This window comes from Meles meles, chromosome 6 (assembly GCF_922984935.1).
Source record: "Meles meles chromosome 6, mMelMel3.1 paternal haplotype, whole genome shotgun sequence".
NCBI lineage: Eukaryota > Metazoa > Chordata > Mammalia > Carnivora > Mustelidae > Meles > Meles meles.
Genome location: NC_060071.1, coordinates 79,950,667 through 79,963,976, shown reverse-complemented (window position 1 = coordinate 79,963,976; position 13,310 = coordinate 79,950,667). Strand labels below are relative to the sequence as shown.

At 36.4% G+C, this 13,310-nt stretch overlaps 1 pseudogene; it reads left to right on the top strand.

The window, feature by feature from the left end:
- The first annotated feature begins 12,157 nt into the window (after positions 1–12,157).
- Positions 12,158–12,276, top strand: LOC123945236 (annotated as a pseudogene).
- The last annotated feature ends 1,034 nt before the right edge of the window (positions 12,277–13,310 follow it).

Genomic DNA, 13,310 nt, shown 5'->3' with positions numbered 1-13,310 from the left:
TGTCTGATCTTTCCAACCCAGTCATAAACACCTCAAGAAGAAAGTTTTTCTTTCACTGTTCCCAACATAGTGTTTAATGTTTACTATTGATGTCTAGTGGAAAATACTGGTTTGGAATTTGGAGACCTGAATCCCAGTCCAACCTCATCACTTACTAAAACCAGTGCAATTGGACAAGCTGCACAATAACATGTAACTTCAGCCTCCTTTTGTATTAATTGACAACAATTTTATTTGCCTTGACTAATTCATAAGGTAATCCTGAGGCTTACACAAGATAACAAATCTCCAAATTCTTCCTAAGTTGTAAAGTCCTATATAGAAACTAAATATTATTATTGTGATAGCAAAGTAGTTTTTCTTTATATGGTATTAATATAATGAGGTCGGTGGCCAAACATTTGGTCCCCTGAATAATATTTTATTCATGTTGTAAAAAAGTAAGCAGTTTCTAAAGTACTTCATGTAATTCTAATGGTTGCTTATAGACCCTGAGAATTGAAAATTTAATTTTATACAGTGTTTCATATTGATGAGAAAGAACCCACTTATCCGCTGAAGAAGAAAACATTTTTTTCCTTCAAACAGCATATCTCTTATAATTCAATATCCAGATTCATTAAAGTTGCTATAAAGGTGAAAGATGGTACACTAGTATTTTCCAAAATCTTTTCTAACATATTTTGAAAAACTGAAAAATTCTAATTAAAACCATTATAATTTTCATTGCTGACATTTTTGTTTTCTATTTCTTTATTTTCTGAAGGTAATAAAATATCTATGACCCTTAATGTAGAAATCTCTTAAAGAATCTCTTCATTGCCCATATGTGTGTGAAGGCTAATTCCAATGACTAGATTTGCTGAGTATAGTATAGCAAAAAGAAGGGAAATACAAGGGTTTTGATTTTCTTAATCCTAATTGGTAAAGACAGGAGTTAGTGTGAAAACTTTTTTTGTTCCTGGTCACCAGGGACCTCATATAAAATCCCAAACCATAACCATGCCAAGTTAATGTGTCAGCCATTTGTGTAAAAAAAGAAAAGAAACATTATTATTTGCCAGTGCAAGCCAGCCACTCCTATATCAGTGAAACAACAAATAAAAGAACATAAAATATACTGGAAACAGAGGAAATTATAAAACTTGTAAAACTTTGGGTCCTTTATCCTCCCCTGTAAGGTCAAACTTCTTAATTATGGAAAATTAAATTTAATGAGATGCTTTGCATTATACAGAAAGCTGGCCTGCAGACCCATCACACCACTAAAGTTTTTTAAGCTAAAGCCATCCATACTTTTTTTTTTCTTTAAGTAAAACAAATGGAAACTTCATAGAACTTAACTTACTTGAAATCTCAACATTTAACACTGTTGCTGGCCTCCTTTTTGAAAGACTTTCTTTTTTTGACTTTACTGACTTGGTATTCCCCACATCCCTGGTAGTTCCTTTTAGAGACATCCATTTTTCTACCTGAAGATCAAACGTTTATTTTACTGAGGGTTCTGTCCTCTTCGTGAGTTATGTAATATCCCGCTGGGAAATCCCATTTACCATTATATGCTGATGACTCCCAATCCAGCAAAAACTCTTGAATTTTGGACTAAAAAGCATAACTGCCTTCAGGACATTTGTGTTTTCCTGCCCTACTTCAAACTTAACCTGTCCAAAAGTGAATTTAAAATCTTTATCAGCTCCAAAATCGTTGCTTCCTCTTCTGTTCCTCATCTCAATAAATGGCACCATCATCCACCTGGTTGCCCAAGCCAGCAACTTGGTGAATTTTTAGACTATGCTTTTTCCCTCTCTGTCCCATGTCCATGACGTATCAACTCCCCTTGATTTTTCTACTTGAATAAGTCTTTAGTCTCTCTTTGTCTCTGTAGCTTTAATTGTAGGCATATGTAAGTGTTAATGTCCCAGGAAATGCAGACAACTTGAGGCCCCTCACTCTTTGATATATTCTATCACTCACCTATTTCTCTAGGATTAGAACAAGAGCACTAAAATAATTCCAGATTAGTTATACAGTTTTTCATGAGGCACTGATTGCTCTGCACAAATTTGGAAGGCTAACATAAAATAGCAGCCTAAATTTGAGACTCCTTGAGGCTTGAGGTAAAATCAAATGGCCAAGATACTCCCTACTTACCTCCTATCCACTGCCCCTTGCAAAATTTGACCACTGACACTTCTCATCTGAATTGCCACAACAGCTTCCTAATGAGTATTTCTGCCTCTAGATTTATACCTCCAGTCTACTCACACTGCAGTTAGATTGATCCATAAGTATTTGAAAATGAAAAACATGAGAATATTTTTGAGAATGTGTCATTTGAGAATAAAACATGAAATGCGGGATTGTAAATATTTAAGAAGTTTTTACCTGTGAAATCTCATCCTCAGATAGGAAAGTTTAGTTACTTCTTATTTACTTGCTTGTAAAAACAAATTCTAAAGGCAGAGCGCCCATTAAATATCAGAACTTTTTATCCTTACCACGTTATAAAACATTTGTTGTCACTTAAAAAATAGTGCCAGATACTGCACTCTTACTTCTTAAGCACTTTATTCCGATAGACCAGTAACTTTTTTCTGTCAGATGTAGCAATGCTAAAGCTAAGAAGAAAGCAACAATAACAATATTCTTTTAATGGCACCATTTATTCTTCTTCTTATTATTATTACTATTATTATTACTGGTATTCTCTTAGTTCCTTCACAGAAAGGGTTACAATTACATCACCTAATCTCCTCGTAAGTCTACATGACATTCCATTTCTTTCCAGTCCAACAAAGGGCACATTTGTGATGGAACTTGTTCCAATTTACTTTGGGTGCAGTCAACTTTACAACCTTTGTGGTTTAGCACTTCATGCTCTCCGTGGTTGGCATAGCCCAGATGACAAAAAAGACCTAGTGATACCCTGAAGAAATACAACACATAACTTTCTAACCCTGATCCATTTTTTTATAGGCTGCAACACTAAGTGGTTGACTTCCTGGGCTATATTAATTACATTTAAGCTTTCTTAAATTTCTTACATGACCAAATTTTAACTAAGAAGTTATAATTAGAAGACTCATAAACTGAACCAACTGTTTTTCTTATTCTGAAACTGAAAAAAACAGTATATTCATGGCATTGCTAGGGTTACTCGGGACACATGATTTGCAAATGTGGATGTTGTCCATAATTCTGATGTGATTAAGTAGGTGCGCAGTGGTGATAATGTCACCATGAAGAAAATTTTGTGTGTGTGTGTCAAGACCTATGTGTTTATAAAGATGAAAAAAAAAACCAAAAATAAAATTATAGTCTCAGTCTTCTCAGAAAGTAGACAACATATGGACATTTACGTAATATGTACAGACAGAACTATAATGCAAAACTGAATCTAAACATAAATGTTGCCATTTACTGACTCCTACAATATTCTAAGGATTGACCCAAAGCATCTGTATAGGTAATCACTAATATTCATACACACACACAAGCAATGATTTTCCAGATAAGGAAATGGATGCTTTGCGAAATTAAATAATTTGCCCAAATTGGACCGGGTCAGGATTAAACCCAGGTCCATCTGCCTGTCTGTCCATAACACCTGTGTTGTTTCATAAGTTCCTGGGAAGAGACTACAGAGAAAATTTTTGTGTGTTCAAAGTGAGTTGTATTTATCCCCAGTTGGAGCCACAGGGGAAGGCTTATAATAAGACTTCAGTGTTATTTATGTTGAAAGAGTTAGTGAAGGGTCTGGAAGAAAGTAAATATTTCGGGCAGAAGGAATGTCAAGAAAGACACCACTATAGTAGGAAAGGGAGGAGTATGTACTGGAGAAGTAAGTGTTATATTTTCCTTGTAGGTTAAGTGTAGGATGGAAAGGGAAGTCATGGTCAGCTCAGAGGTGGGACTTAATTCAGTAGGCTCCCTGAAGCCATCTCTGTTTTCTGAGAAGCTTGATTACTGGAACATAATTGTACTCTAGGAAGATTTACCTGGCAACAGCATGTAAATGGATAGGTGTGTGGGAGGGGAGACTGAAAGACAGATGATAGACGTAAAAGGTTATTGAAGCAAACAGCTAATGACCTGGGCTGGGACAATGGAAGTGGGAAAGGAAAGGAGGGAATGTGTATCATAGCTGTCTTCTGAACTCCACAGCCTTGAGAATTGTTATTGCTGATCCTCGAGTAATACATTGTGCTTTGAAGCATGGCCAGTTTAGAAACTGCAAGTCTTGGGAACTGAATGGTTCCATTTAGGTCCAAAGTACTTTTAATTATTGGCCTGCCTTACATTCTAAAAGGAAGGAAAATTTGGAGTAAATATTCTTGTGCAGCCTGAGAGGCAGTTCACCACTGAAAATGCTTGGTTCTCTATGATGTAGAAAGAGAGAGTTATTAAATGGTATAATCAAACCCCTAGGTGTTTTATTGAGGTCCTGGCATAACCAGTAGGGTGACTTCAATTTCCAGGCTACGGTTTCTCATTTGGAAAATGTGTATAGTAATAATTATCCTCCTTCCCTCTCCTGGCAGTTGTAGGAAATCAGATGAGATAATTAATGTGGAAGTCCTCTAGAAAACACAAAATCCTCTTTGCTTTTAAAGGTAGGGGCTATTTTGTTTATGCCTCTTTGTGGTTCTCATAGAACTGTTTTAAACCCCTAGTAGGGGCTAAGAATATCTGTTGAAGGAGTAGTTACATAGAGGAGTTTTGACAGGAGAACGGCCTTTGTACCAATGTTTTGATGCTATATGCAATAAATGTGGGCCTATGCTTTGATTCCATGTCATAAACTTTCACAGGAGGAAGAAGATAAGATGCAGACATAGTGGTGACCAGCTCCATGACAGAAAACATGAAATACAGTGCAGCTTCTACTGCTTCACTTTCTGCTAGAAATCCTTTAATGCCCACTAAAAAGATGGAAAAACTACAAAGAAAAAACTCATTAGTGAAGCAAGCACCTAGACTATTGACAGTATCCCAGAATAGCGGAAGGATTAGAGTCTGGGAAGAGCATGTGGTTCATTACACGATCCCTGGGGGCAGATGGGCCAGGAAGAGAAGTACCTAATTAGTACGTGGACTGTGGAGGAAATAACACTCTTTCCTGTGACATGACTTTAGTGCCCTGGGCATTAGAGAGGGAAAACCAAAGGAGGGAGGTTCAAGGGCAAGAGAGAAATCCACACACCTTCATTCATTCAGCAAATATTTATTGAGCATTTGAGTAGGCACTGAGGGAAGGCCATCTTGTGTGAGGTAAAGATGCAGTTCTCCAGAAGACGCTCCCTTCGACTCGTGGATTTTGAAGGCAATACCACACAGGATTAATTCATACACAAGCACATGATAAATTATGCTTCTGACAAATACTGAATACAAATAACATGCAACTTTTAAGCCATAAGAGGAATGGTAAATTTCTGAAGATGTTTTCACCAAACTGAAACACATTTACTCTATAACAGACGGAGCACAAAGGAAATAAGAATTAAACAAAAGAGGAACTAAAATCAGTAAACTTGCTTTTCATTTAGTTGAATAATTTCTACTCTAAGAAGATTCTCCTTTGATTATCAGGACATTGTTTGTTTGAGTTTTGATTAGAAAAGGAAGGTAGCTTCTGTCCAGAAGTTTCACTGGCGGGTCTTTGTTTCTCAAGGTCATGGTGAACACCTAAAAGGTATTAAATTTTACATAAAGGGTGTGGATATGTGTAACAGTCTTCTAGAGAGATACAAACAGAATAAAAACAAAATCACAAGAATCCAGCTGGATCCACATTTGGACACAGAGCAAATAAAAAGGCATCGGCAATGTAGTTCCAAATGGAAAACATTCACAAAGAAGGAAGCTAGGGAATACAAATTTCTGAGTAGGATTTGGCAATAGCCGACATCATCTGTTTCCCATGATCTAACAGATAAGACATAATTTTCCTTTCCTTCCCATTTTCAAATTCTCCCTTATTTTTAATCATACATTTATTTTCAATATATGGGATTTATTTTTTAAACATGTAGCCTATCACATTGGTCAGATCGAATAAGCAAAGCTGACAGAAAAACAGAGAAGAGACAAAGACAGGCCAATGGGAGACGAGATGCATTCAGGAAAAGGATTACTATCTATAGGTGTGTTTTTCTTCCCTCCTGCCCCACCCTCCCTTGACTAAAATAACAATTTTCTATCTTGAACCTAAGTCCTTATCTGAGGTCATAGCTATATTTCTTTCCAGTTTAAATGACATAGTCACTTTATTCTGTATTTTATTTTGTGTCGATCTATAAACACATAACATTTCTAGGTATAGGGAATTATAACTTCAAATGCGAAAACTCTTCTTGTTTGCTGTTGGTACAAACTTATTTGGTGGCATTTAAAAGATCAATTGTGAATTTTAATATTCATAAACATGCTACCCTAAAAATAGATGTTGCTTTTTTCTCCCCCCAAATTTGGAAGCATGTGAGATATTTACCTGAATACCTTTGAGGGATCTGTCTTGGTTTTCAATTTGATAATGTACTTTGCATCATGCCGTGCATCTACACATCACTAACAAAGGAAAACATTAGAGAGCTCTCATTTCCAGATAGTTCAGACTGTTGCCCTTCAGAGACATTTTGGAGACAGAACAACGTGTCTAATAATTTCAGCCAACCTAGGTATTTATCACAGCTTCAAACAGGCAGTAATTCACTTATATTTATTTTCTCAGAATGTAACACTCGTCTGAATTAAACCTTATGATACATACCTGCACTGGTATAAACTATTTTTTCAAATTTTCGTAGTCAAGATTTCTTTCTCGAAGAAGAAAATTAGACAGGTGCAGCACACCAAATGAGATGAACTTTGTCCTCAAAGAAAATTGGTTTTTCCTTTTCAATTTCATTTCAAAGAGATCTGACAAGTGTGGCTTTGAACAAACTTTAACAGCACAATATCCTTTGTGTAAGTTTTCCCTTGTCAGCTTTTCCATTCCAGCAGGAACTTAGAACAAAGTGGATGTTGCCCTTTGAGTTGAGGACTTCATCAGCTGAATGAACACTAGCATAGTGCGGTGAAATTGAGGGCATACTCTCTTCTCAAATCTCAACAGTGCAGTGTCTCAACAAATACAACTTCTCTATCTGGTGCAAGGAGAGACTCCAGCTATGCATTTGGTTTCATACACTCTCCTTCTTCCTCTCTCACAGGAAAAGCCAAAGTATTTGGCAGTTCACCTACCCACTTGAAACTTTCGCAGATTATGCTAAGAAGTTTTCCATTGTGTGTGGAGCACAAATACACATTATGTTGTGTTGTTGTTTGGTCCTACACTGTTTTATAGCAGAATCACAGGGAGCCTGATGTTAGAGGTACAAAGCCAGAATTTCAGGTGTGTTTTGTTTTCCTGTTCACAAAAGGAGGAAAAAAATACGTTTTTTTTCCATTTGTTTTGCTTTGTTTCATTTTAACCTGTTGTAGCTTTGCAACCATTTCCAAGTAAAATTCAAAAGCAGAGGGGAAAAAACACACAGGAAACTGTTTCACAGAGATTCTAATCTTCATTGCACAAAAGCTTGTTATGGCTACTCATTCCTTAGAGCTTTCAATTGTGCGTAAATTGTGCGACTTTATGCTGGTAACTAACTGCTCTGACAAGTTTATTTTTTCTTTGCATATTCTCTGAACTTTCTTATGTTTTTTTATTACAATTGCCCCTTGCTATCTTTTACTTTCTCTTGGTTCCCACCGTTCCTTTCATCTTCTTTTTTTTTCCCTATGCATTAATATTTAAAGACTGTACTAGTGTCAAACATTCATGTAGAGACAACTTAAATGCAAAGTGGATAAGGTTACAGAATAAGTCCATGCCCAATTTAATTACAGCATTTTGATTAACACAGATTGTAAGTAGCTTGAACTAAGAATTTTAAGTTGTTCAGCTTGAATCTTACAAAGGCTAACCAGAGATGAAGTGTAACTTTGACTCAGAAACTGCCAGAAAACACTCTGATTAACCAATTTAGATGTACTATCTAATTAAGGATCTAAATATCTTTGGATCACAGAAATTCATGTTTATTGATAAGATAAAATATTTATTATCCAGAGAGCTGAATTAGCAAAAAGAACAGCTCTAATCAGGTGCTCAGTCCCAGAGAAAAGAAGAATATTGGTTAGAACTGAAAATGTGATACTCGGGAGCAAACCTGGCTCGTTTATGCAAAGGCCGTGCTTCTTGCCAGCCAGTTCAGTATCCTTGAAAGGTTGGAGTTGATGAAGTCTGTGGCCAAGTTTCTAAATGGGTTCGATAGGTAATAACTGCCCGTAGCTACTGCTAATTGAGAATAATGGCTGGGCAAGGAGGGAAGGACACAGAGCAGAGATAGAAGAAAGGTACTCTAAAGTAGGGGCCTGAAAATACCCCCAAGGACATGGGGAATGATACCCAGCCATTTTACTGAACAGAATATTTACTGAATATTTACTGAATTATATTTACTGAGATAACCTTGTATTTACTGAGTTTAGTTGATTTAATTTTCCTTTCTGGATGAATATAATGGTGTTTCTCTAAACAATTAAAAGAAGACAAGGATATGTCATAAACTCTGTAACATACTTCCTCGTTCTTGGCGAAATTTCTGTACTACAGAGAGAGAAAACCATCAATAAATTTACAACTTTTTCATCTGAGGAAACATGAAAATAGAGGCTATTCCAATTTCTCTTTTTGTAAGATTTCATTTTGTATTAACTTGTTTTTGTTGTTATTAAAGGCATCTCAAATGGAGAAAAGATCATGTCTGAGTTATACAAAGATTGAGAGCAATATTTGGTAAGGCAGTTGTTGTTCTTTACATTTACCTTTGATTTCTAAAATTTTAAAAACATTGTGAATACAAAGATTTATACTCATGGATTTCAATAAGTAGAATATAATTTCTGATGGAGTAAAATCATATGCAAGAGCATGCTGTATTCTACACATTTTAATCATATCAAAGACAGAGTAAGTTCAAATACCTTTTCAAAGGCAATGCCCTTTCAAAAATATGATGATTAGCCAGGTAGTACCATTTGCCTGCTGGCGTTTTACTCAAATTATAAGTAGAAATGATAACACACCCAACTCGCACACACATACAAGACCCCTCTTCTTTATAGCTTTGCAGACTCATCCCCTAAAAGAGATAAAGTCTAAGACCTATCAGAGTATTTGACAATAGTTTTTGTTTGGATGAATTTTGCCCAGCAAGGTTTACTAGACAAAGTTTACAAGGAGAGTTGTCAGAACATTTGTGCATCTCACGACTATAGTTCTTGGCACATATTACACGTCTATTTACTCTAAAAAGGAAGTTTTCTAAACACAGAGGTTTATCCGGCATGTTAGATCCCATAGTTATTCTCACTCCTGTTCTGATCCATTATGGTTTGCTGAACATAAATTCTAAAGCCAATGACTCTAATACTAGGGGAATCAGAAATCAAAAGTGAGCAGTTAAAAAAAAAAAAAAAGAGCAGTTATTCAATGTAAATATTACAGATATGTAATAATCCAACCATCTCTTATCTACTTTTCCACATAATCCTAGTGAGACATCTTTTTAGTTTCCACTTCTTTTGGGCCTAATAATACTAGTTGAGGCCAAGGCTGAATAACATATTTATTCCTTAGAAATTAGAGTTCAATATGTTATCCTATTAAAATAATATACTGTGGCATTACCAGCATCATTATTACGAAAATGGATTCAGAGCAATAAGCCAAATTTGACCAGGGGACTGTGCAGCTATAAATCTACCAGAATCACATGAGGCCTTGTTTTACTGACAAGAAATTCCTGTGCTCAGGCCTCTTGAGACATGTTAGTTAGATTCGTAGGCACAGAATGCAAGAATATGAAGCACTCTGGCTGAGTGTTCAAAGAACACATTTAATCAAATAATGTCTATCAAGAACAACAACAACAATAACAAAATGCAACATTTCTGTATGAAATGCGAGTACCCACTAATTTCTGTATTTGGAGAAACATCAAATGGACATTAAAGTAAGACTCCTAAAATGACCATATGTAATAGTGACAAGCTTCACAATAAAGTTTAGTGCCCAGCGTGATGACAAATTATAACCTATTGTCCATAACTGAGGTCTGGTTCTAGGCAAAATTATAACTCAAACAAAATTTATCTTTTTCATCCATGCCTTGCATTTCTATTCCTTTTCCCCACTGGCTACTTCATCTCTTCCATCACAGGCCCAGTCATCTTGGATGCTCACTTTTTTTAGAAGAAAAAATAACAGCCTATTGGGTTCTGAAATGCCCTTATTATAACTTCATCTGCACACTACTATTTATCATAAGGAAAGGGAACCTGACATGTTAGCTGAATTGTTCAACATCACTCAAACACTTCATAGCAGGTTCTCAAATAGAACTCCTCCTTTCTTGACTGATAAGATGCAATATGTCCTCCCACTAGGATTGCTTTTATTAATAGCTGGTAAATCATTAAGCCAAAGTCTCTATTACTGATGGTGAAACTGGAGAGAGCAGCAGGTTGCAGGTGTTCTGTGTATGTGTTTAGGGTCAGGTGGAGCTTACCGTGCGAGCCTAGCAAAGTTACCTTTGCATTTTGAAGGACATCTCCACCAGTAATTCCTACACATGGGAAGAAAAATATTTCATACAGACTTACCAACATTTCAAGGTGTAGGCAGAGCTCTTGGTTAATGCCTATGTTTTTCTGGAGAAAAAAATCTACTTAGTTGGCACTATGGAAGTCTTTTTACTCTAAAATTTTCTTCTTTAAAACAATTAAGACAAAAATGTTATTCCTTTAACGTTCCATCGCTGTTTTATAAATTGTTTGAAGAATGTTCAGACTTAATTTTACTTCCTCCTTGTTGCTTTTACATACAAATACCATCTGTTTTTCCACACCCAACTGCAGAGGTGCTCTCAGCATGGCCTGACACACCACTTCACAGACACCAGTGTGCAGAGACTGCTCCTGGGCCAGAGAGGTTACAGCTCTGAAAAGCTCCCGGATGATGCCCATGCTGCTCCCCTGGGCTTGAGGACAGGTGTTGCCATAGCCTAAAGGAAGGATGCTAGCCTAAGGGTCATAAGATCTGGATTTGAGTCTATGCCAAGATGTGTGCTTTTAGGTAGGTACAAATGCCCTGATGTGGCTCTATAACTAACAACCCCAACAACTTTCTATGAGTGCCCTTGCCTATAGATGAGAATGGTCTTACTTTGGCTGTTCCTAGAATTATTGAAAAATCAAATTATATAATCCACTGAAATGTTTCTTAACTTACAAAATGCAATAGGATTAACATTGGTTATTGGTTGTTTTTTTTTTTGTTAACATAGAATGTATTATTTGTTTCAGAGGTACAGGTCTGTGATTCATTAGGCTTACACAATTCACAGCACTCACCATAGCACATACCCTCTCCAGTGTCCATCCCCCAGCAATCCCATCCCTCCCACCCCCTCACCTCCAGGAACCCTCAGTTTGATTAATATTAGTTATTAATATATTATTAAAGGGCCTCTTCTAACTGGTCTATGAGGACCAAAATCTACTGTCAGAAAAAAAAATGGGTTTTGTCTGTCATTTATTAATATCACAGGATCAAAGTTTAGGAAAAACATGGGCAATAAGTGTTTGAAAGAGATTCCATCCTTATTTTTAGATGTAATTGAATAACAAGATTAATAAACTTGTTATACTGGAAAGGTTTTTTCTTCAGTGCAATGCTTAGTGATGGGGAAAGGATAATCAATGGACACTATGATATCCTGCTAGGGAGAGTAGAAATTGATACTCGGTTTCTACAGAGCATTTTGGAAGTATGTGTTAAGGGCCTTCAGAAAGTGTTTATTGTTAGACTCAGTAACTTCACTTCTAGAAACCTACCTTAGGAAATTTTAAAAGGTGTGGTTCAAAAAATAGTTTATATATGGGCTCCTGTGTGTCTCAGTCAGTTAAGTGTCTGACTTGATTTCAGCTCAGGTCATGATCTCAAGGTCCTGGGATTGAGCCCCATCTCAGGTTCCACACTCAGCTGGGAGTCTGCTTGAGGATTCTCTCTCTTCCTCTCCCTCTGCCTCTCCCCCGACTTGTGTGCATGTTCTCTCTCTATTTCTAATTAAATAAATCTTTAAAAATAGTATATGGAATAGGAGCTTGCTCCGTCCACTCCACACATCGACCTGGTATTGCAGTACTTCCAGGAACCGTGCACCCCCTTCGGGGGAACTAACTGTTGTACAAAAATTAGAACTGGGATAGAACTTGATTTTGGCAATTCTTTACTGCATTTGGTCTGCCTTGGGGTAGTTTACTGAGTATGAAGGAAAATACCGCTTTGTGATAGGAAAATGCTAATAAATAAATGAAACTGTAACAGTTAAAAAAATAGTATATATATCAAAATGTTCATTACAGAATTAGTATCATAATAACGTTTTGCATGATCTTAAATGGAAAAAAATGGGGTACTGCTAATTAAATAAAGCATATCAATATCATGGAAGGTGGGGTCAGAACACTTGCACTTTTAAATTTTTAATTCAACAGTAAACACAAAGCAGCTGCACTTCAGAGCAAATTTTGTGAAACAGAAGAGCCTTAGTATATAGTAGAATGTCAGATGCTTTAAATATATATTAATATTTTTTTTAAGATTTTTTATTTATTTATTTGACACAGAGAGAGAGATCATAAGTAGGCAGAGAGGCAGGCAGAAAGAGAGAAGGGGGGAAGCAGGCTCCCCGCTGAGCAGAGAGCCCGACGCCCAGGACCCTGAGACCATGACCTAAGCCGAAGGCAGAGGCTTAACCCTCTAAGCCACCCAGGCGCCCCTATATTAATATTTTTGACCTTAGCAGTATCACTTCTAGGAACCTGTCTACCTATTCCCATTCTCACAATTGAAATAAGCAACTTCATAAAATAATGCCTAGTTATGGGGTTTTATTAAGTCTACAACTTTTGAAAAAATGTGGTTCAGTTACTGTTCTTTAAAATTCACAAGGTGGCATTTTCAGGGCCCTTGTAGTACCTTTGCTCTACTTTCTGAAATTCTAGTTTAGTTTTAATAGAGCATACTGTTCAGAGACATTTATTGACATCTCTATATATCTGATACTCTCCTGGGTATGATAAGGATTCAGTGATGAATATGGATGCAAACTTAATTTGGATCTCCCAGGAATGAGTTAATACCATATAGTCGTAGATACTGTAGTGTGATTGCAATGATGTAACCATAAAAGAAATGC